At 44.4% G+C, this 26,236-nt stretch overlaps 1 protein-coding gene across 3 annotated transcripts in view; it reads right to left on the bottom strand.

The window, feature by feature from the left end:
• Positions 1 to 26,236, bottom strand: part of LOC140466786 (dynein axonemal heavy chain 3-like) — a 601,941-nt gene that overhangs the window by 322,320 nt on the left and 253,385 nt on the right. The gene's annotated exons all lie outside the window — the stretch shown is intronic.

Here is a 26,236-nt window from a genome sequence, read left to right as displayed (position 1 = left end):
TGGGATTGATCCAAGATTATAGAAAGAGAAGATGATAGTAGGATTATTTTGGGAACTGATACAAGGCTATGGGGTGACAGTGTGGCAATGAGATTAGTTTGGGGATTGGTGCAGGACTATGGGGAGAAAGCAGGCTAGTAGGATTAGTTTGGGATTGATACAAGGCTACAAGGAGAGGATGGAACAGTGGGATGAGATTGGGATTGATTACAGGGCCATAAGGAGAGGCTGGGGTAGTGGGACTAGTTTGAGACTGATACAAGATATTGCGAGAGTGGGGGCATAAAATTAGCTTGGGATTGGTCAGACAAAGAATTCAGACATGATTGGTCCATTGACTATTGACTAATCCTAACCCTAACCTTAGCAGATTTAAGGGTTTCCAGCTGATGCAGGAAAACAAAATGGCAAAAATTTCCTTGGAGTCCTGAGACTATAACTTGTCTTCATTTGTGTTTTTATTACAATGACAGGTTAATGAAGTGCATGACTCAATGAGGAATGAAACTTATATTTGGAGTCAACATGGCCACATTTCTCAGGAATATACTTTATTGCTTCTCCCAATGTGCAATATGAGTTATGATATCAGCAATTTGATTTTATTGCTGAGGTTAAACCAGTTTTCATGAAATAAAAAAATTTCATGGGGTTACAATGAAGAGGATGTTCCTATTTTCATGTATAATTTAGATTTAGATTTATTGTCACGTGTATTCAAGTACAGAAGTATGGGCATGTAGTGAAAAATGTATAATGTCGCCCACACATGGCGCCATCTTAGGTACAAGGTACCTAGGTACAGAAAACCCAAGTACAAAGTAACAAAAGAAACAAACTTTAAAAGTTAAGCATTTGTAGAATAAGTAGAAAATAAAGAAATAATGTATTTGTTGACATTAAAGTCCTTCTTAATATAAACCAGAAAAAAAAGGTTTAACAGTCTTTGATGAGTGCTTGCTGGGGTCCCAATCTCCTCTGCTTAGCTCGCTGTCCGGGTGACCTCAGCTCCTGCTCTGGTTCTGCCACAGATATGGGGGGGGGGGGGGGGGCCAACCTCACCACTCACTCTTCCCATGTTGGGCCGCGATGTCATCGTTCCTGCTGTTGCTGCCTCTGGAACATGCCCAGCCAGGACCTACTTGCAGCCACCTATCACCCGGGTGTACACTCAGCCCCACTCTCACCACCGGCCATCTCGGACACTGGGCCAGAAGACCGCCATATGTTGCCAAAAGACTCCCACTCTGGGTCAGGAGGACGCCTCACTGGGTCTGTGCTGAGGCTGAGGGAAGAAAGAAGAAAAGAAACACAAAGAGAGAAAGGAAAGGAGGATAAAAAAAGACAGAAAGAAACGGACAGAACAGATGAGCTCTGGCTGAAGTGTGCTACTCCGCCAACATATTGTAAATGCATTTACATTTATACAACTGTATTGGTATACATGTTCATTAATTTAAAAAGGCAAAATTTTCATTTGTGTAGCACTTCTCCTGACCACCACATGTCTTAAAGTACTTTATAGCCAGAAGTAAAAAATCCCCCAAAGAATTGCTAATGCTGGAAATCAGAAACAAAAACAGAAGTTGCTGGGAAAGGTCAGCAGGTCTGGTAGCATCTGTGGAGAGAAAGTCATTGTTTCAAGTCCAGTGACCCTTATTCAGAACAGAAGAAAGGTTCTCAGTAAGGCTCACTGGACCTTACCTCAGCTTCCTGTCTACAGATATTGCCAGGACTGCTGAGCTTTTCCAGCGATGCCTGTTTTTGTTATAGTTAGATGTACTTTTTAAAATGTAGTCACTGTTGTGATATGGGAAACACAGAGTCAGTGTGCACACAGCAGCAAGATGCTACAACGGCAACACATTAATTGGTAGGTAATCTGTCTTTGTGATATTGATTGAGGTTAAACATTGGCTTGACATCAGGTATAAGTCACAGGAGATTTAACCTCCAAAGAGACAGACACGGTTCTTGGAAAGTCCCACCCAAGAGACAGGATCTCTGATGACATGGAGTGGCACCTTCAGTGAATTGTGGTGATTAAACGACTTGTTGTTTTGCCAACATATTAGAATGGCCTTGGAAAAAGGATCACAATAGTGACACAAGCCTACTATTAAACTAGGGAAATATTGCCTCATATAGATGAGACATATATTCTTCATTCTTTAACCTTCCACTGGCTATTTGCATCACTGATTAGACAACATTTAAAGCTTATATGACATTGCTCTTTAGAAGGTGTGACTGACCACCTCTTGAACCATTGCAGTCCATTTGGTTTGAGGAAACTCACAATGCAGCTGTTTCCAGGATTTTTCTCCTGTGACAGTGAAGGAACAACGATATATTTCCAAATAAAAATGGAAAAATTGTGTTTTCTGTAAATCAGAAACAAAAATGGAAGTCGCTGGAAAAGCTCAGCAGGTCTGGCAGCATTGGTGAAGAGAAATAAGAGTTAACATTTTGGGTCCAGTGACGCTTCCTCATATTTCCAAGTTGGACAGTGAGTGGCTTGTGGTTGGTTATATTCCCATGTATCTGCTGCCCTTGTCCTTCTACATGGAAGCAGTCATATGTTTTTAAGTATTCTGTGGAAGGTATCCTGGTAAATTTTTACAGGGCTTTGGTGGTGGAGGAAAGGAATGTTAAAAGTGGTAGATGAAGTGCCAATCAAGCCAAGTGCTTTGATTGTGTCAAGCTTCTTGAATGTTGTTGGAGCTGCACACATCCGAGGAAGTGGGGAATATTCCATCACATTCTTGACTTGTGGCTTGTAGATGGTGGACAGGTTTTAGGGGGGGGGGTCAGGTGGTCAGGTTCTTGCTGTGGCATTCCTAGCCTCCAATGTGCTCTCGTAGTCACTGTGTTGATATGGCTAAGATAAAACAAATAACTGAGGATGCTGAAGATCTGAAACAGAAACAAAAATTGCTGGAGAAACTCAGCAGATCTGGCAATATCTGTGTAGAGAAAGCAGAGTTGATATTTTGAATCCAATTCTGAAGAAGGGTCACTGGACTTGAAACGTGAACTCCGCTTTCTCTCCACAAATGCTGTCAGACCCCTTGAGTTTCTCCAGGAATTTCTGTATTTTATTGGCTAGTCCAGTCCAGTTTCTGATCAAAGGTAAGCCCCAGGATGTTGAGGTAGTGCTGGGAATACACCCAACTCCAGATACATCAGTCTCAGATTACTTGTTTTTGCTAACTCTTTACTCAAACTCAATTTTGCCTCTTTAGTATCTGACTTACTGAATTAATAACTTCCTGATAGCTGATGGGCAAGTCCCTGTTAAATACCTACCATGAATTATTATTAATTTCCTTTTCTCCCTTTGTTGTTTCTTCAGCTCTTTCGAGCTGCTAGATTTCCACTTCTTCTTGTGCCTCTCCCAAGTTTTGTTTAGATTTGTAGATTCCCATCCGAAACTTGCTAAAAGCTATATTAAAGTGATCACTGATTCCTCAGTTACTGATTCTCATCACCGTCCAGTTATTTTCATTAGGCCTAACATACTTTCTACAAGCCCAGTATACCTGAATTTATTGCCTTTGCACTTGCTAATATCTCTCTAATTGCTTCCTTTAAGCAATCAGCCTGAATGTATTTGATCAGAATAAAAGTCAAACTAATGAGTTTATAATTCTCAGAGAAATAAACAAATCTAACAACACAGAAACAGACCATTGAGCCCAACCAGACTATATTGATATTTTCTCTCCATACGTGTCAACAGTTTAAATTATGTTTATTTCTCCTGTTACTGCAACCCTGTTCTTCCACCTGACCGATCTCATTTCCAGTGCTGACATTTTGCCATATCCATGGGCCCTGGGACCGCCATGAGTCTGTGTGAATGAATATCCTTGTGATCTTTGTTTAAATCCTTTATATTTGATCTTGCCCACTGCTTTCTGTTGTGGTGCACTGATACAGTGCTAAAGGAGAGTACCTGACTTATTGTCACTATACTGGCTCATGGTGAGGGCTGTGGAATTAAACCTATTCTTGTATTCTTTCCAGATATTATTTTCCTTTGGACTCATGGCGAGGAATCACTGAAATGACTACATAGTGATATCAATGCGTTCTATCCCATCATCAGACTTGCCATTGACGATTCATTAGAACCAGTCTCATTTTTGGATACACACATCTCAATCAAGGACTGACACCTCAGTACCTCACTCTACCAGAAACCCACAGATAATCTCACGATGCTGCACTTCTCTAGCTTCCACCCGAAATATATTAAATGATGAGGAATGTTATGGACACCTAAAGATTTTGAAGGATGCCCTCATAAGAACGGGATACGAAGCTCAACTCATTGATCACCAGTTCTGACATGCCACAGCGAAAAACTGCAAGACCTTCTCAGAAGACAGACACAGGATATGACTGATCTTCGTTTTTCAGTACTTTCCCAGGACAGAGAGAGACAGTGCCATGTTCTTCGCAGTCTTTAACATGTCATCCTTACGCCTCCACTTCAAACAACCACCAAACCTTAAGCAGCAAACTACCCAGCCTTCGGGACAACATCAACCACAGCACCATACAACCCTGCCATGGCAACCACTGCAAGACATGTCAGATCATCAACATGGATCTTACCATCACACGTGGGAACACCACCCACCATGTATACAGCAGAGACTAATGTGACTCGGCCAATGTTGTCTATCCCATATGCTGCAGGCAAGAATGTCCAGAGGCATGGCATATTGGTGAGACCATCCAGTGTCTATGACAACGGATGAATGGACACTGTACAACAATCTTCAGACTGGAATGTTCTCTCCCAGTCCGGGAACTTCAGCTGTCAAAGACATTTGGCCTCAGATCTTCGGGTAAGCATCGTCAGATAGATTTCAAGATGCACAACAATTCAGAATTGCTGAGCAGAAACTCATTATTAAGTTCTGTACCCATGAAGATGGCCTCAATTGTGAACTTGGGTTCATGTGACCCCACCACACTGTTCTGTACCTGTTTTGACACTGTCACCTTTATAAATTGTTATCATCTCTCTACCTTAATTAGTTTATATAGTTTTGGATTACTTATTATTTTGGTTAGACCCTCTGTGTACAACTCTACAACTATCATATAATTCCAGTCATTTAGTTTGTCTCCAGAACCACTTTATTTTTAATTTTTTGTTATTATCTCTCTGCCTCATTTAATCAGATTATAGGTCATCAGTTGTTTTCAGTTGTTGACACTTTACTCAAACCATCTGACACTCTTGATCATCTGCAGAGACTTATTATTCGACAACCCATTCACACCAGTTGTATGATCTTTTGATCTCTCCGCCTATGAGTTCTGGGTCTATGTGCTCTTCTCTTTCACTACACCTGAAGAAGGGGCTGCACACCTAAAGCTTCTGATTTCAAGTAAACCTGTCAGACTACAACTTGGTGTCATGTGACTTCTGCCTGTATTATTTCCAGGTAGCCATGCAATTCTTTTTCCATTTTGAGTATTTATCCATTCCTTTCTGAGGTTCTTTTTGCTGCTTCCATTAACCTTCTCGCCACAGCTCAATGTGTGTGGTTCTTCTTCCAATTTGTTTAAGTCTGTGTATCTCTGGTGACTGACCATGCTGACACCACTGTTTGCAACTGTCTTCCTATTTACTTGTTTAAAATCCCTAACTTTATTGATCTCTTCTCTTGCTCTTCAGAGAACTATACCAGCCTCTTCAACCTTTCCACACAACCGAAGTCCCTTCTCCCTGATCCCATCCCAATAAAAGCTTTTTCTGCACTCTTTCAAAGCCCTTACTATCCTTCCTTAAAGTGAACGCTCTGAACTGAACATCATACTCCATCTGGGAACTCACACATGATTTATTACGGATTAATACTGCAATAGAAGGAAGTTAGTACCTGGAAGGGTTAACTGATATTAGGCGATAAGCCCCACCCATCATGATATGGAGGACTCTTCATTGAAGGTGTTGACTTATGTCTTTCAGTCTGTAGGTTGTCACCTTAGTGCTAAATCTTTGTAGCTAAGAGTGTCCACTCCCTTGTTTCTTTATTCCTCTGCGTCCTTTCAAATTGTCTATTTCACTCCCACTGCCTCTCTGGGCTCCTCAGAAAAGTTTCTCTCTGCCTTGTCCTAGCCTATCATTTCCTCCTACAATTAACTCTGTTGTGATGAAAAACTACCCAATGAGTGTAGTGTTTCTTCCTCAATGTAGTTTCTCACAGTAACCATCCTTGTGAATCTGTATTCTGGCCTGTCTCAATCCTCTGGTACTGAGACGGAAGCTGCAAACAGGAAATTCAGGCCGATATCAAATCCTTACCAGTTCCTCTTACTTCTTAGTGGTGATGATGCTTCTGTGGATGCATGACCCCCTGAGATTGTCAGCACCAGAGGTCAGAACTCGCTTCTAAAATTGGTTTTAAAATTGAATTTAACCAACAACGAATACAGGAAGCTGATCAGATATGGAAATACTGTTGTGCGGCTGGGAACAAACAGAAAGAGTTGCTCTGAGGCCAGATGGAAATGGCCAGAACATAGAACATAGAAAAGTAGAGCACAGTACAGGCCCTTCGGCCCATGATGTTGTGCCAAGCATTTATCTTAATCTAAGATCAACCTCACCTTCACACCCCTCAATTTACTGCTGGCTAGTGGATTAAGATTGTGTGGAAAGAGAATTTGGGACATAGCAAGGAATAAAACAGTGCAGACCTGACCAACAAGGGAAAGGATAGATTCTGACCCTTTCAGGATGACTTTCTCCCCACCCCCACCCTCCTCTAGTTTATCTCTCCACGCTTCAGGCTCACTGCCTTTATTCCTGATGAAGGGCTTTTGCCCGAAACGTCGATTTCGAAGCTCCTTGGATGCTGCCTGAACTGCTGTGCTCTTCCAGCACCACTAATCCAGAATCTGGTTTCCAGCATCTGCAGTCATTGTTTTTACCAGGAAGTGTGTATAGACTCACCCCTCAGGGAGAAGGTCGAGTCTGACCCTTAAGGAACTGATCCCCCAGGGAGCGGAAAAAGCATCGAAGGACGCTCAGGCTCCAGTGGGTTAGATACCAAAAGGGTAAGTGAATGAATATCGATATTGTCATGACAATGCTCCATTATTGATATTTCCTTTAGGATTCATGTTAAAGATTTGTGGATTGTGGTTCATCAGGAGTACTGAAGAGATTTCTGGATCAATGGAGAGTGCAGGAACACATGCTAGGATCTTTACCAGGCTTATCAAAAAATGAGGTGGCAACCTGGTGAGGCCACCAAACAGGGCAACTTGCATGCCAACAAGCACAAGCAGCAAGTGACAGACAGAACTAAGCGATCCCACAGCCAAAGGATCAGATCTAAACTCTGTTCTGCTGCCACAATGAGTCATGAATGATGGTGGACAATTAACCAACTCACTGAAGGGGGAGGCTCAATAAATATTCCCATCCTCAATGATGGAAGAGTCCACCATGTCAGTGCAAAAGATAAGGCTGAAGCATATGCACCACAACCTTTAGCCAGCATTGATGAAAGCCATCTTGGCCCCCTCCAGTGGTGCCCAGCATCACAGACACCAATCTTCAGTTAATTTGATTCCCTCTATATGATATCACAAAACAGTTGGAGACACTGTAAAAGCTATGGGCTTTGACAGCAGGGAGGCTATAGCCTGGTGGTATTATCACTTCACTGTTAATCCAGAGACCCAGGTAATGTTCCGGGGACCCGGGTTTGAATCCCATCATGGCAGATGGTGGAATCTGAATTCAATAAAGATCTGAAATTAAGAATCTAATGACTACTATAAATCTATTGCCAATTGTTGGAAAAAGCTATCTGGTTCACTAATGTCCTTTAGGGAAGGAAACTGCTAACCTTACCTGGTCTGGCCTACATGTGCCTCCAAACCACAGCAATGTGGTTGACTGTTAACTGCCCACTGGGCAATTAGGGATGGACAATAAATGCTGCCCAGCTAGCAATGCCCTCACTCTGTTACAAATAAAAAAACACACTCCCGCAATAGAACTTAAAATGTGCTCCCACACTTGCACTCCCCCAGCCAAGCAGTTCGAGTACAGTTGTAACACTGGCGTCTACCTGACAACGTGGAAATTTGTCCAGGTATATCCTGTACACAAAAAGCAGGACAAATCCAACCCAGCCAATTACTGTCCCATCAGTCTACTCTCCGTCATCGGAAAAGAATGGAAGGTGTCATCAACAGTGCTGTCAAGTAGCACTTACTCAGCAGCAACCTGCTTGAGGACCCCCATTTTGGGTTTCACTGGGGCCACTGTACTTAGACTTCCAGAAGGCACTTGGTAACATGCCGCAAAGATTCTTGCAGAGGGTGAAAGCTCATGCTGTATGGGGTAACACGGATAGAAGATTGTTCGGCGAACAGTAAGCATAAATAAGCTTTTTTTTAGATTGTAGAGATGCAATGAGTGGTCTGCCACAGGGATCAGATGGGACCTCAACTGTTTCAAAGTTATACAAATTATTTAGATGAAGGGATTGAAGATATAGTTGCCAAATTTGCTGGTGACAAAAAGATAGGCAAGGAAGTTAGAAATGTAGAGGGCACTGGGAGGCGACAGAAAGTTAGACATAGGTTAAGTAAGTAGGCAAACATCTGGAAAATGGAATATAGTGGAGGAAACTGTGCAATAGACCATTTTGGCAGGAAGAGTATAAATAACATTTAATCTAATTGATGAGAGATTGAAGAGCTGAGATGCAGAGAGATCTGGGTGTCCCAGTGCATGGAGCACAGGAGGATAATGTGCAGGTACAACGAATAATGAGGAGAACTACTGCGTGCAGTAAACACCTTAGTTAGGAAAGATATAGTTGCCATAGAGGCAGCAGAATGGAGGTTCACTAGATTAATCCATTAAGTGGCACAATTATTTGAGTTAAAGAGATTTGAGGAAACTGGATCCAAAATTTCTAGAAATCCAAAGATGAGAAGCAATTTTCATTCAAACTTACAAAATTCTTATGATTGTGATAGGGCAGCCACAGAATAGGAAGTTTCCTCTGGTTGGTAGCTCTACAACATGGGGACATGAGCATAGGATAAAGGCAGGTTATTTAAAACTGTGGTGAAGACAAATGGCCTACTCCTAATCCTTTAGCATGTGTTCAAATCAAAACAAAGATACATTCCGACAGTAAAGTAACTCCAATATCAAATGTTCAATCAGTCCCAATTTCAGTATTTTAATTTAGAAAACCAGTTGCAATATTTGTTTGATAATGTCGTAATAACTGTATTAATGGCAGTCGCATCACAATTTAGGACCCAGTAATCCAGAAGTGAAGGTGGTAATTATTATTTCGATATTCTATTTGTCTGATAAATTGTCAACTAAACTTTGTAATCAGTGTGCAGGCAACAGGAGCAAAATGTGCTTCATCATTTACTCTTGTAAACATGACAAAAATGTTGATGAAACAGCCTCCATACAGAATCTGAAACTTGACAGGACATGGGCAACACAGTGAGGAACATCATCTTCAAAATGAGTCTCTGACATTGTCCATACCTCCTTTCATTCCCTTATTTTGATTTTAAAAGATAGGAATTCTCAGTTTGTGGGTATACTCAGGAAAGCCTGCATTTATTGTCCATTTCCAATTTGAGAAAGTGATGGCAGTTGTCTTCCTGAATGCCATTAATTGATTTGTTTGTCATGGGTTGGGGGGAGCGGTGACATCACCCTAATGGCCCAGGGGACCCTCTAAAGGATGTACACCTCTTCCTGCAGTCTGTTTTCCTTCCACTCTGCCCTTGGGTTGAATAATTACTGTGGAAGGTGGAATGAAGCCCTTGAGAAGCAGTTAATGGCCAACATAAGGTTCTTAAAAGGCTGGAGGATACCTATGATATGGGGAAGGTAGGTCAGGGGTACACTAGTCATCTGCTTTATGCACATACAGTTGGAGGAGTGGGAAGATTGTAGAATACTCCACCAGTCAGCCCAGCTGGATCTATCAATCAATCATGGATTGCCATTGATCTCAGTGCATTTCTCTTAGATCAGCACCTTTGATACAAATGTCAGCAACAGCCTAGGGGTGCCCATCCATCAGAAACTGGATTGGATTAATTACATAAATACCATGGCTACAAGAGTTGGTCATAGGTTAGTAACTCATCTGACTCCCAAAGCCTGTCCACCATCTACAAGGCACAAGTCAGGATTGTGATGGAATACTAGAATCCCTATAGTGTGGAAACAGGCCATTTGGCCCAACACTGACTCTCCGAAGAGTATTCCATTCCCCTATCCTTTTATTCTACATTTACCCCTAACTAATGCACCAAAGCTACACATCCCTCAACACTACGGGCAATTTAGCATGACCAATTCACCTAACCTGCATACCTTTGGATTGTGGGAGGAAACCAGAGGACCAGGAGGAAACCCATGCAGACACAGAGAGAATGTGCAAACTCCACACAAACAGTCGCCCGAGGCTGGAATCGAACCTGGGTCCCTGGCACTGTGAGGCAACAGTGCTAACCACTGAGTCATTGTGCCACCCACAAATACTCTCGCATACCTGGATGGATGGCAGCTCCAAAAATAGTCAAGAAGCTTGACACGATCCAGGACAAAGAAGCCCAAATGACTGTGTGTGGATGTGATGCCATTGACTTCCTTCACCACCAACACTCAGTAGTAGCTGTGTTCACAACGACAAGATTCCCTGCGGAAATTCACCACAAAGATTCCCAGACGAGCATCTTCCAAACCCATGACCACTTCTGTCTCGAAGGACAAGAGCAGCAGATACATGGGAACACCATCACCTGCAAATTCCCCTCCAAGCCACTCACCATCCCAAGTTGGAAATATACCGCCATTCTTTCACTGTCACTAGGTCAAAATCCTGGAATTCCTGCCAGACAGTATTGTGGGCCTACCTACAGCACATGGATTGCAGCAGCTCACTACCACCTTCTCAGGGTAACTAGGGTTGGGCAATCAATGCTGGGACAGCCAGTGATATACACACCCCACGAATGAATAGAAAATGCCTTGCAATGCAGGTTAGCAGCTTGTTTTCCAGGTAAAGTAATTACCACAGGCGTATTTCTGAATCTCACCAGCTTTGGGTATGCAATCCTTTTTTTTTAAAAAGGCTTGGAACTAGTCATTATCCCACAAGGACACTGGCAAAGTCACCTGTCCCAACTAATCCTATATGCACACCATATTTTAAATGTTCTGTCTTGTGATAGTTGTTGATACTGAGCTTCAGTCATTTACGATAAGTGAAACAAGTCACAAATTCCTTCATTGTATCAGACTGAAGTGATCAATCATTGCCTTCCATTGTTCTGTCATCATGAATTCCAGTGATTTTCTTACACTGCGTCTAGTGAGACACATATTTCATTCATGATAAGACAGAGATAGCATCAAAATATTTTCTTAACATTCTTTGCCAAACAACCAATTGCCATAAACCAGTCAGTCAGCAGAGAAGAGAGATCAGTTCACAGGGAGCTTGATTTGAATAAATTTCAATGCAAACGAAAAAACAGATGTGGGAATCCATGCAGACACCTGCTGCCCCCTCCCTCAGTGCACACTCGGACTGCTGACCCCCCCTCCCTCAGTGCACACTCGGACTGCTGACCCCCCCTCCCTCAGTGCACACTCAGACTGCTGACCCCTTCCCTCAGTGCACACTCGGACTGCTGACCCCCTTCCCTCAGTGCACACTCGAACTGCTGACCCCCTTCCCTCAGTACACACTCGGACCGCTGACCCCCTTCCCTCAGTGCACACTCGAACTGCTGTCCCCCTCCCTCGGTGCACACTCGGACTGCTGACACCCCTCCCTCGGTGCACACTCGGACTGCTGTCTCCCTCCCTCGGTGTACACTCAGACCGCTGTCCCCCTCCCTCGGTGTACAATCAGACTGCTATCTCCCTCCCTCGGTGTACACTCGGACTGCTGACCCCGTCCCTCGGTGCACACTTGGGCTGCTGTCCCCTTCCCTCAGTGCACACTCAGACTGCTGTCCCCCTCCCTCAGCGTACAATCAGACTTCTGTGCGCCTCCCTCGGTGCACAAGTGGACTGCTGTCCCCCTCCCTCGGTGCACACTCGGACTGCTGACCCCCCTCCCTCGGTGCACACTCGGACTGCTGACCCCCCTCCCTTGGTGCACACTCGGACTGCTGTCCCCTTCCCTCGGTGCACACTCGGACTGCTGACCCCCCTCCCTCGGTGCACACTTGGACTGCTGACCCCCCTCCCTTGGTGCACACTCGGACCGCTGACCCCCTCCCTCGGTGCACACTTGGACTGCTGACCCCCCTCCCTTGGTGCACACTCGGACTGCTGTCCCCCTCCCTCGGTGCACACTCGGACTGCTGACCCCCCTCCCTCGGTGCACACTCGGACTGCTGACCCCCCTCCCTCGGTGCACACTCGGACTGCTGACCCCCCTCCCTTGGTGCACACTCGGACCGCTGACCCCCTCCCTCGGTGCACACTTGGACTGCTGACCCCCCTCCCTCGGCGCACACTCGGACTGCTGTCCCCCTCCCTCGGTGCACACTCGGACTGCTGACCCCCCTCCCTCGGTGCACACTCGGACTGCTGACCCCCCTCCCTCGGTGCACACTCGGACTGCTGACCCCCCTCCCTCGGTGCACACTCGGACTGCTGACCCCCCTCCCTCGGTGCACACTCGGACTGCTGACCCCCCTCCCTCGGTGCACACTCGGACTGCTGACCCCCCTCCCTCGGTGCACACTCGGACTGCTGACCCCCCTCCCTCGGTGCACACTCGGACTGCTGACCCCCCTCCCTCGGTGCACACTCGGACCGCTGTTCCCCTCCCTCGGTGCACACTCGGACTGCTGTCCCCCTCCCTCGGTGTACACTCGGACCGCTGTCCCCCTCCCTCAGTGCACACATGGACTCCTCTCCCCCTCCTTCAGTGCAACTCTGATTGCTGTCCCCTTCCCTCAGCGCACACTCGGACTTTTGTCCCCCTCCCTCAGTGCACACGTGGACTGCTGTCCCCCTCCCTCGGTGTACACTCTGACTGCTGTCAATGACTGAATACTGTACTGTCAGCTACACCTGTATCTCACAACCTGTGATTGAATTACCATGTTCTCAGATGGTTAGTGAGGCAGAACCTTCTTGCTAGGAATCATTTCATTATAGAATCTAGGAGTAGGTGCTGATGACCATTCATGTGTGCACTATGCACTTCCTGTAATGATGGTTGGATCAAATACCTTCACAGCCAAGAAAAATGTATAAATATATTTTGAAATTAAATGCAATTCTTAAAGCAGGATATTAACTTCTACATCAAAGGAAATTAAACTTGATAAGACAACTCCAACCAGAGCAGGCACAGCACCATAAAGGTGAAGTGCTTTAAGGAATGAATAATAATCAATTAGAAAGAAAATGCTTCTGGAAGAGTGTGAACAACAGATTGCTAGACTTGCTCAATAATTTGCCCTCCTGTATTGATCTGAAATTGCAAGGCTATTGCTGGTCCTTGTTTATTATCGATGAGCTGCAAACAATGATTTAAACTATCACTGATTGAGCATGGATAGGAGAGGTGAAGGGAAACCTGTTTGTACATTCAGCACGCATCGGAATGTTCCAGGATGTTCCCCCGAGGTTCATCACTGAACAGTTCATGGCTTTCATCCCTACGTGCCACTGTATCACAATCACATAGGAATAAAAAGCCATAAAGCGATGCAGCGAATCTATCTTCATTACTGCTGACACCGTTTTCTTTACATGGTCTCATTTCTTCTTCAAAATGGAAGGGTCATTTCATGCTGCATTACATAACCATATTTGCAAACTGCATATAACAATATTACTGAGGCTGCTCACAGATAAGAAAAACACTTATTAATGAAGCCACATTATTTCCACAACTTCTATCTGCTATTACGGACTCACTGCATTCAGCCTGGCATTACAGACCCACTGCGGTCAGCCCTGGCATTACAGACCCAGTGTGGTCAGCCCTGGCACTACAGACTCACTGTGGTCAGTCCTGGCATTACAGACCCAGTGTGGTCAGCCCCACCATTACAAGCCCACTGTGGTCAGCCCTGGTATTATAGGCCCACTGTGGTCAGCCCTGGCATTACAGACCCAGTGTAGTCAGCCCCACCATTACAAGCCCACTGTGGTCAGTCCCACCATTCCTGGCCCTCTCTGGTCAGCCCTGGCATTACAGACCCAGTGTCATCAGCCCTGGCATTACAGGTCCACCTGCAGTCAACCCTGGCATTACAGACCAAGTATGGTCAGTCCTGGTATTGCAGCCCCAATGTAATATAGCCTTTGCCATCAGTTAGATAACATTAGTGCAACAGTGGATGGGATTGGATTAATAGTCTCAAACAGACAACTGAAAAGCAAACCTCAGTAAATGAATTGTTGTCAGACTAAAAGAAAAATCATTGGATAAAATCCAAGAGAACAATGTTTCAAAAATGCTGCTTTACATTAAGGAGGGAATCACCAAAACTCTAATAAGTACAGAGGTGCAATCTAGCAGATATTCAGGCCTGCTGAGTGTTCAGGGTTAGTAACTTAGCTTGGGCCCAAGACCATTTCAGGCACAAATATGGTGGGGAAAATATACAAGAAGCAAACACAGAGGAAGAGGAAGTTCTGAGATTTGTTCCACCAATTCAGCAGCTTGAGCTGAGCACTGACTAATAATTCAACAACCTAATTCCCATTTGCAGTTACTCAGATGGTTATTTCTTTCTATACTTTGAAGGTCTGGCCCATTAGAGATGGGGTATTAAACTTAAACACTAAATTGACCTGCTTTCACCCTCATGGATATGCTGAGTGAACCTATCCAATGATGTTCCTAAAATTGGTGCTACAATGTCACTATACTGCTTGTTAACATATGGGCTGTCACTTGGCAATGAGAGGAATGTCAAGAGCTGCAGTTTTAGAGAACAGAAGATGGGTTGGCCCATTGTATGATTGTTTGAAGGTGTTAAAACGCTGGCCGAGCTGTGTGACATTCAGCTGATGACCCCAGTTTGAGCTCATCACCACCTCCCTCAACTGTGTTATTAGACAGCTTGTCCACTCTTCACTCTCAGATGAGTAGATCCTTTGTCCAATTAAACTTTAGGAAGGCCAAAACCTCGGTCTTCACAACTACCTATGCTCTGGCCACTGACTTCAATCTTTATCTCTTCCTGAACCAGAATCAGATGCTTTAAACTTCATATCTCATTGAGTCTGAGCTTCTGACACATATCTGACACATCATCTTCTACTTTTGTTTCACGTCTGCCCCATTGCACTAGACCTGGAGAAATAGGAGCAGGAGTAGTCCATTAGGCTTTTGAAGCCTGCACTGCCATTTCAACCATCTGTTGACTCTATTTTACCCAACTGTTTCCAACGCCCCTTCATTCATCAAAAGCCCAATATTTATTATGGTGAGCACTAAATATAATCGGTAATGGGGCCCCCGTAACTGTCTGGAATAAAAAATTCCAAATATTCACAACTCATTTGGCTGAAGAAATCCCTCCTCATCTCACTCCCAAACTAACAGAGTTATCCAGAGTCTTCTAGATTCCCTAGTTGGGGAAAACAACCCCATAGTCAATCCTGTCAAACACTTTTATAGAGTGTTGGATGTTTCAATGGGATCACCTCATATTCTCCTAAGCTCTAGACAGGATAGACCCAACTTACTAAGTCTGTTATAGGGCAAACCCCTAGTCTCGGGGACCAATCTAATGGCCCTGTACTATACTAACTCCAATGCTAGTCGCATCTTCGTTAAAGATGAAAGGCACATAGTATTGTAGGTTTGGTCTTGTACCATACAATGTACCATACAAAGGTAGCAAGATCTCTTGCTTCTTGTACTCCAAACTCCCTTGAAATCAAATCCAATTTGCCATGCTCTTCCAGAATTGTTTGTTGCACCTGCATGCAAATTTCTGGTGTTTCTTGTACAAGTGCACTCTCTAAATGTCAACATTTTGAAAGTTTCACAGCTTTACAAAATTCTCTGCTTCTATTCTTACCGAGAGGTGAGCTGAGCTCCAGTCAAAACAATGATATCCCAGCCGGCTTGGGAAATGGTCTTCCACTCTCAAACCTGAGCTCATCCAAAATTCTGCTGCTCAAATCCTGATCTTTTAACACCTGCAGTGATTTCTGATACACACACACACACACATACACACACACACACACACACACACACACACACACACACACATACACAGTCCAGCAGCCATATCCCCCGACCAAAGCAGAGAACGGTGCAGATTTTGGGCCCTGGGTTTGGGGCCAGTTCAGCATCAGGGCTGGAATCTACAACAAGACAGTCCGTCAGGCTACCAACCAAAGATGATTAAAAAAAAAACAACTACTCAAGTCAAGATTCAGACTTTTTGAGCTGCCAGAGGAAGTGGTGGAGGCTGGTACAATTGCAACATTTAAAAGTCATTTGGATGGGTATATGAATAGGAAGAGTTTGGAGGGATATGGGCCGGGTGCTGGCAGGTGGGACTAGACTGGGTTGGGATATCTGGTTGGCGTGGATGGGTTGGACTGAAGGGTCTGTTCCCGTGCTGTACATCTCTATGACTTTATGATTCACTTCAGATTGTACAGTACAAAAGCAGGACATTCAGTCTAACTGGATAATGTTGGTGTTAATCATTCTCCCATCCCATTTTGTCTGAGTATTCACTTCTTTTTCTTTCCCCATGTCTCTGACTTCAATGTATGTGCTGTCCTGTTTAATCACTGCAATGAGTTGCACATTCTCATTACTTGTTTCTGGGTAGATGTTTCTCCTGATTTCCCTATTGGATTTCTGAGTCACTCTTCTGTTTACAGTTCGCATGGTCAATCTCTCCAATGATCACAAAATATCTAATTATCTGTTAGATTCATAATTTGTTTATCACCTCTGAACAATACCATCACCAGGAGTTGTATATTCTGGTACCAACCCCTGGCAGCCTGTAGCTGGGGTGGATTGTTATCACCAACCCTCCTTGCTATTTTTAATAGTAAACTGGTGGGACACTAATGAAAACAAAAATCATGCGGTCAATTGAAACGTAAAGAACTGCAATAGAAATGTCATCAAAATTAAATTAAAACAGTGTTGCAGGGATAGAAATCATGGGCTTGATTGAGGATTCTTTCCAGCTGTAATCCTCCTCTCTACTCTTTTCAAAGTGTTAATCATGTTTGACAACTGAGGTGGGACAATCCTCCTTTCTGCACTGAGGATAAGTGTTTCCAATTAGCAGTGGTAGAGGATAAACTACTATTGAGTCTTAAAGGTAGGGCAGTAAGAAATAGGAACAGGATATGCCATTCAGCCCCTCGAGCCTGCTCTACCATTCAATAGGATCATTGACTTAGCAACAAGATGTTGTTTATTGCAATAATTACAGATTGTGTTGACTTCTTAGACACAATTCCAAAAGACTACTTAGACCCAGAGATAACATCTGTCTCTTAACTCATGAGGATTTGTGTTAGGAGGCACAATTCGCCACGCATAGCCTAATATGGTGTGGAACCCAATGTAGCCTTAACATGAAGTCTTTCAGATCCTCACCTGATACAACACAGTGGCATATAGTTAGTTTTTGGCATCAATTACGTTTTTACTTACTTTAATCATCAAGAAAATGGAGCAGGGTGTAAAATAGGCTGGGGATTTGTGATCACTTGCCTCATGTAACTGATTAAAACTAACATTCAATTGTTGAACTTTCCATGTCTGGTGACTTATCTCCAGTTTTATGTGGGAAAGAAGTTACTTCTTGTGGAAATCTCTAAGTACAGATACTTCTCGCAGATGATATGATTAATATTTCACATAGTCTTGCAGTTCACAGAGTCATAGAGGTGGACAGGATAGAAACAAACCCTTGAGTCCACTCGTGCGTGCTGACTAGATATCCCAACCTAATCTAGTGCCATTTGCCAGCACTTGGCTCATATCCCTCCAAACCTTTCCTATTCATATACCCATCCAGATGCCTTTTAAATGTTGTAATTATACCAGCTTCCACCACTTCCTCTCACAGCTCATTCCATACACACACCACCCTCTGCGTGAACAATTTGCCCCTTAGGTCCCTTTTAAATCTTTCTCTTCTCATCTTAAAACTTTTGGACTCCATATGTTAGGGAAAAGACCTTCATTATTCATCCTATCTATACCCCTATCCATAAAGTCAGCCTCCAACACTCCGGGGAAAACAGCTCCAGCCTATTCAGCCTCTCCTGATAGCTCAAACCCTCCAAAGCCTGGCAACATCCTTGTAAATCTTTTCTGAACCCTTTCAAGTTTCACAACATCTTTCCTTTAGTCGGGAGAACAGAATTGAACACAGTATTCCAAAAGTGGTCTAACAATGTCCTGTACAGCCACAGCATGACCTCCCAACTCCTATACTCGATGCACTGACCAATAAAGGCAAGTACATAAAATGCCTTCTTCACGATCTTGTCTATCTCTACTCCACTTTCAAGGAGCTATGAGCCTGCACTCCAAGATCTCTTTGTTCAGCAACACTCCCCAGGACCCCACCATTAAGTGTATAAGTCCTGCCCTGATTTGCCTCTCCAAAATACAGCACCTCGCATTTACCCAAATTAAACTCCATCTGCCACTCCTCAGCCATTACCTCTGGGCGTAGGACAGTAAGCAGGGTCAGAGGGAGGAGTTTACAGAAGATAAAGGCATCACCCTTAAGGGGAACCCTGTGTGACTCAGGAGCAAAGACAACATCTGGATAATAACACATAAGAATGAGTCCAACTTTAATTGAACATCCTTTGCCGTGTTCAGTTCCTAATGTGATGTTATTCATGTGCGTGAAGTGCTTTACTAAGCTCATTGAGAACCATTCTAGAAATATTGCATACGCCTGGAATATTGAATGTAGGTCTGGTCTCCCCATCTAATAGATGGTACCCTTGTCATAGAGGGAGTGCAGTGGAGGTCCACTCAGCTGAAACTGGGGATGGCAGCACTGTCCAATAAGGCATGCCTGGTTCGTCTGGGCCTGTATCCACTCAAGATTAGAAGGATGAGAGGGATCTGATTGAAACGTAAAAAATTCTAACAGGGCTGGACAGGCTATATGCAGGAAGGAGGTTTCCCATGGATGGGAAATCGAGAACCACGGGACACAATATGGGACTGAGATGAGGAAATGGTAATGAATCTGTGGAATTCACTACGACAGGAGACCGTGCTGTTGATGTTCAAGAGAGACAAATGTTTAGATTTTAAAAGCATCAAGGAATATGAGGAGAAAGTGGAAATGTGGCATTAAGATAGAGAATCCATAAAGATTGTACTGAATGGCAGAGCAGACTCAAAGGTTGGAATCTTGATCCTAATTTCTAGGTTTCACGTTAGGTTTCAAAGCCATAGGGCATATATATAGGCCCTTTGGCACATCATACCTATGGAGGAAGTGAGGGCATCATACCTATGCCAACCAACTAACATAAGTGATTTCCAAAACTAAATTATAAACTAAATCCCATTTATTTGCATTTGGTCCCTAGTTTCCTATGATCTGGCATTTTAAGTGCTCACCCAAAGGTTTCTTAAATGTTGAGAGCACCTGCTTCCATCTTCTGAGGGTGCACATTCCATATTTCTCCTACCCTCTGGGTGAAATTGTTTATCGCTCAGATCTCCTTTCTACCACTTACTCCTCACCTTAAAACTTATGCCCTCCAGTATTAAGATACGTCTGGCATGCAGAAAAGATTTTCACAATCTACATTATCTGTGCTTTTCAATTTTGTATACGTCAGTCAGATCCTCCCTCAGCTTCCTCTGCTCCAGGGAAAACAAACACAGCCTATCGACTCTCTTCTCACAAGTGAGACTTTTCTTCCCAGGCATTATCCTGGTGAACCTCTTTTGTACCCTCTCCAGTGCAATCGTGTCCTTCCATGTCCTAACCAGTACTCTACAAAGTTGCAACAACACGTCTTTGTCTCTTTATTCTATGCCCAGGTTAATGAAGACAGGCGTCCCATATGCCTTCTTCACCACCATCCTTAGCATCCTTGGCATGCCTTAGCACTGCACCATCTCTAGTCAGACTATCTATGTAGCGATATAGAAAGCTATCCTGCATGCACTTTTAAATATTCCATCTTGACTAATCTTTTCAATCTAAGGTGATCCCAGTTAATGTTTGCAAAGTTGAAATTCCCTACAACAATAGCACTATTCCTCTCAGACCTCTTTGCAATTTGCCTACATGTCAGCTTTTGTATCTCCCTCTGACCGTTGTGAGGTCTGTAGTGTAATCCTAACAAAGCAATGAGCCCTTTTTGATTTCTAAGCTCAAACCAGATGGCCTGATTTGAAGAACCTTCAAAGACAGCTTCCTTCATTATTGCAATGATGGCCTCCTTTATCAATAATGCAATAGCCCAGCACCACCCCCTCCCGCCCACCCCCCCACGCCCCCCCTCCGCCTCTCTTACATCGCAACCCATACTTCCTGAAGCTTTTATATCCTGGAAGGTTGAGCTGCCCATCCTGCTTTTCCTTCAACACTGTTTCAATGATTGCAACAATATCAAATTCCCATCTACTCATCCATGCTCGAAGTTTATTAATCTTACCAGCCAGGCTCACTGTATTAAAACAGGTAGAATTTAGCTTTCCAGCCTTCCCATGTGCCTTATCCAGGACATGTCTCTACCGCCTGCTGGACTGCCCTAGTATTCCAGTATGTATTGAGTACATATATAACTGAACCTTGTTCCTCACTTTACATCTACTCTGTGCTCCAACCCCCTGCCCAATTAGTTTCTGGCCGAAATGAGTTGATTCAAACCAGAGTTTTAATTGGAGTCTTTTCAGCTTCATAACATTGGTAAGCTCTGCAGCAATCATTTCAAATGCACGAAGGGTAACAGGGAGCACCAGGTTACTGTGTGGTATGCTGCAGGATTCAACCTGACAATGACAGTGAAGAAACAAAACCCCAGGAGGGGGATATGGCAGGGGGAGTGGGAACCTGAGCTGTATACCGGAGGTGAGAGTTGGTGCAGATGAGGCAATAGCAGGAGATAGACCAGCAAGTGGGAAGGATTTTCCTGGGAAGGAACCAAGGGATCAGTTAAAGTGTGTTTGCTTTAATGCAAGGAGTATCAGGAATAAAAGTGATGAACTTAGAGCATGGATCAGTACCTGGTGCAATGATGTTGTGGCCATAACAGAGACATGGGTTTCTCAGGGGCAGGAATGGTTGCTGGATGTTCCAGGATTTAGAGCATTTAAAAAGAATAGGGAGGGGGAAAAAAGAGGAGGAGGGTGTAGCACTACTAATCAGAGAGGGTATCACAGCTACAGAAGCTTCCATTGTCGAGGAAGATCTGCCTAATGAGTCAGTATGGGTGGAAATTAGGAACAGCAAGGGAGCAGTCACCTCGTTAGGGGTTTACTACAGGCCCCCCAATAGCAGCAGGGAGATGGAAGAAAGCATAGGTCAGCAGATTTTGGAAAAGTGTGAATGTAGTAGGGTTGTTGTAATGGGTGACTTTAACTTTCCCAATATTCATTGCAACTTCCTTCGAGCAGAAGATTTGAATGGAGCTGTTTTTGTAAGGTGTGTTCAGGAGAGTTTCCTAACTCAGTACGTTGACAGGCCGACGAGGGGAGAGGCCATTCTACACTTGGTGCTTGGAAACGAACTGGAGCAGGTATCAGATCTTGTGGTGGGAGAGCATTTTGGTGATAGTGACCACAACTGCCTCACATTCTACATAGCTATGGAGAAGGAGAGGATTAGGCAAAATGGGAGGATATTTAATTGGGGAAGAGGAAACTATGATGTGATTAGACATGAGTTAGGAAGCATGGTTTGGGAGCAATGTTTCCATGGTAAAGGCACTACAGACATGTGGAGATTGTTTAAGGAACAGTTGTTGCAAGTGATGAATAAATATGTCCCTCTGAGACAGGCAAGAAGTGGTAAGATAAAGGAACCTTGGATGACGAGAGCGGTGGAGCTTCTCGTCAAAAGGAAGAAGGTAGCTTTACATAAGGTGGAGGAAGCTAGGGTCAAGCTCAGCTCTAGGGGATTACAGGAGAAAGTGAGGACTGCAGATGCTGGAGATCAGAGCTGAAAATGTGTTGCTGGAAAAGCGCAGCAGGTCAGGCAGCATCCAAGGAGCAGGAGAATCGACGTTTTGGGCATGAGCCCCTCTTCAGGAATGAGGAAAGTGTGCCCAGCAGGCTAAGATAAAAGGTAGGGAGGAGGGACTTGGGGGAGGAATTCACCTGCACCTCCACACACATCATTTACTGCATCCGCTGCACCCAATGTGGCCTCCTCTATATTGGGGAGACAGGCCGCCTACTTGCGGAACGTTTCAGAGAACACCTCTGGGACACCCAGACCAACCAACCTAACCACCCCGTGGCTCAACACTTCAACTCCCCCTCCCACTCCACCAAGGACATGCAGGTCCTTGGACTCCTCCATCGCCAGACCATAGCAACACGACGGCTGGAGGAAGAGCGCCTCATCTTCCGCCTAGGAACCCTCCAAACACAAGGGATGAACTCAGATTTCTCCAGTTTCCTCAATTCCCCTCCCCCCACCTTGTCTCAGTCCCAACCCTCGAACTCAGCACCACCTTCCTAATCTGCAATCTTCTTCCTGACCTCTCCGCCCCCACCTCCACTCCGGCCTATCACCCTCACCTTAACCTCCTTCCACTTATCGCATTTCCAACGCCCTTCACCCAAGTCCCTCCTCTCTACCTTTTATCTTAGCCTGTTGGACGCACTTTCCTCATTCCTGAAGAAGGGCTCATGCCTGAAACGTCGATTCTCCTGCTCCTTGGATGCTGCCTGACCTGCTGCGCTTTTCCAGCAACACATTTTTAGCTCTAGAGGATTACAGGCATGCAAGGAAGGAGCTCAAAAATGGTCTGAGGAGAGCCAGGAGGGGGCACGAGAAAGGCTTGGCAGAACGGATTAGGGAGAACACAAAGGCATTTTAGACTTATGTTAGGAATAAGAAAATGGTGAAAGAGTAGGGCCGATCAGTGACAGCATAGGGAATTTGTGTGTGGAGTCTGAGGAGGTAGGGGAAGCCCTAAATGAGTTTTTTGCTTCTGTCTTTACGAAAGAAACAAACTTTGTAGTGAATGAAACCTTTGAAGAGCAGGTGTGCATGCTGGAATGGATAGAGATAGAGGAAGCTAATGTGCTGAAGATTTTGTCAAGTATTAAGATTGACAAGTCGCCAGCAGACCAGATTTGTCCTCGGCTGCTTTGGGAAACGAGAAATGCGATTGCTTCGCCACTTGCGAAGATCTTTGCATCCTCGCTCTCCACTGGAGTCGTACCCGAGGACTGGAGAGACGCAAATGTAATTCCTCTCTTCAAGAAAGGAAATAGGGAAATCCCCGGCAATTACAGACCAGTCAGTCTCACGTCTGTCGTCTGCAAGGTGTTAGAAAGGATTCTGAGGGATAGGATTCATGACCATCTGGAAGAGCATGGCTTGATTAAATGCAGTCAACACGGCTTTGTGAGGGGCAGGTCATGCCTCACAAACCTTATCGGGTTCTTTGAGGATGTGACTAGAAACATTGATGAGGGTCGAGCTGTGGATGTGGTGTATATGGACTTCAGCAAGGCATTTGATAAGGTTCCCCATGGTAGGCTCATTCAGAATGTCAGGAGGAATGGGATACAGAGGACCTTAGCTGTCTGGATACAGAATTGGCTGGCCAACAAAAGACAGCAAGTGGTAGTAGAAGGAAAATACTCTCCCTGGAAGTCAGTGGTGAGTGGTGTTCCACAGGGCTCTGTCCTTGGGCCTCTATTGTTTGTAGTTTTTATTAATGACTTGGATGAGGGGATTGAAGGATGGGTCAGCAAGTTTGCAGATGACACAAAGGTTGGAGGTGTCGTTGACAGTATAGGGCCGTTGTAGGCTGCAGCGGGACATTGACAAGATGCAGAGATGGGCTGAGAGGTGGCAGATGGAGTTCAACCTGGATAAATGCGAGGTGATGCATTTTGGAAGGTCGAATTTGAAAGCTGAGTACAGGATTAAGGATAGGATTCTTGGCAGTGTGGAGGAACAGAGGGATCTTGGTGTGCAGATACATAGATCCCTTAAAATGGCCACCCAAGTGGACAGAGTTGTTAAGAAAGCTTATGGTGTTTTGGCTTTCATTAACAGGGGGATTGAGTTTAAGAGCCGTGAGATCTTGTTGCAGCTCTATAAAACTTTGGTTAGACTGCACTTGGAATACTGCGTCCAGTTCTGCTCGCCCTATTATAGGAAAGATGTGGATGCTTTGGAGAGGGTTCAGAGGAGGTTTACCAGGATGCTGCCTGGACTGGAGCGCTTATCTTATGATGAGAGGTTGACTGAGCTCGGACTTTTTTCATTGGAGAAAAGGAGGAGGAGAGGGGACCTAATTGAGGTATACAAGATAATGAGAGGCATAGATAGAGTTGATAGCCAGAGACTATTTCCCAGTGCAGAAATGGCTAACACGAGGGGTATAGTTTTAAGCTGGTTGGCGGAAAGTATAGAGGGGATGTCAGAGGCGGGTTCTTTACACAGAGTTGTGAGAGCATGGAATGTGTTGCCAGCAGCAGTTGTGGAAGCAAGGTCATTGGAGACATTTAAGAGACTGCTGGACATGCATATGGTCACAGAAATTTGAGGATCAATGGTCGGCATAACATTGTGGGCTGAAGGGCCTGTTCTGTGCTGTGCTGTTCTATGTTCTATGTTCTATATGTCGGTGTTTGGCTAATTGGCTGGTGGAGATAGGGAGGCAATAGAGTTTCCTTAAATGGGGCAGTCTAGAATGAGAGGTCATAGGTTTAGGATAAAGCATAGTGGATTTGAAGCAGCGATGAGGAGAAATCACTTCTCTCAAAGAATCATGAATCTGTGGAATTCACTTCCCCAGGAAAAAGAACGTTGTTCAAATTGGAAAAAGACAATATTGTTGCGGAGAATACTGAGAAAAAGGCAACCAGACTAGATGGGATTGAGGTTCACAAGGAGGTGTTGTTAACAATTCTGGAAAGTGTGAAGATAGATATGTCCCATGGGTCAGATGGGATTTATCCTAGGATTCTCTGGGAAGCTAGGAAGGAGATTGCTGAACCTTTGGCTTTGATCTTTATGTCATCATTGTCTACAGGAATAGTACCAGGAGACTGGAGGATAGCAAATATTGTTCCCTTGTTCAAGAAGGGGAGTAGAGACAACCCTGGTAATTATAGGCCAGTGAGCCTTACTTCAGTTGTAGGTAAAGTGTTGGAAAAGGTTATAAGGGATAGGATTTATAATCATTTCAAAAGGAATAAGTTGATTAGGGATAGTCAACATGGTTTTGTGAAGACTAAGTCGTGCCTCACAAACCTTATTGAGTTTCTTTGAGAAGGTGACCAAACAGGTAGATGAGGGTAAAGCGGTTGATGTGGTGTATATGGATTTTAGTAAGGCGTTTGATAAGGTTCCCCAAAGTAGGCTATTGCACAAAATACGGAGGCATGGGATCGCAGGTGATTTAGCGGCTTGGATCAAAGATTGGCTAGTTGAAAGAAGACAGAGGGTGATGGTTGTTGGGAAATGTTCATCCTGGAGTTCAGTTACTAGTGTATCGTAAGGATCTGTTTTGGGTCCACTGCTATTTATCATTTTTACAAACAACTTGGATGAGGGAGTAGAAGGCTGGGTTAGTAAATTTGCAGACGACACTAAGGTCAGTACAGTTGTGGATAGTGCTGAAGGATGTTGTAGGTTACAGAGGGTCATGAAGAGCTGCAGAGCTGGGCTGAGAGATGGAAAATGGAGTTTAATGCTGAAAATCATGAGGTGATTCACTTTGGAAGGAGTAACAGGAATGCAGAGCACTGGGAGAATGGTAAGATTCTTGGTAGTGTAGATGAGCAGAGAGATCTCGATGTCCATGTACATAGATCCCTCAAAGTTGTCACCTAGATTGATAGGGCTGTTAAGAAGGCATATGGTATGTTCGCGTTTATTAGTAGAGTTCTGGAACCATGAAATCATGCTGCAGCTGTACAAAACTCTGGTGTGGTCACACTTAAGAGTATTGTGCACAGTTCTGGTCATCGCATTACAGGAAGGATGTGGA

Source organism: Chiloscyllium punctatum, chromosome 44 (genome assembly GCF_047496795.1).
Source record: "Chiloscyllium punctatum isolate Juve2018m chromosome 44, sChiPun1.3, whole genome shotgun sequence".
Taxonomy (NCBI): Eukaryota; Metazoa; Chordata; class Chondrichthyes; order Orectolobiformes; family Hemiscylliidae; genus Chiloscyllium; species Chiloscyllium punctatum.
This window is presented reverse-complemented; position numbering and strand designations above follow the sequence as displayed.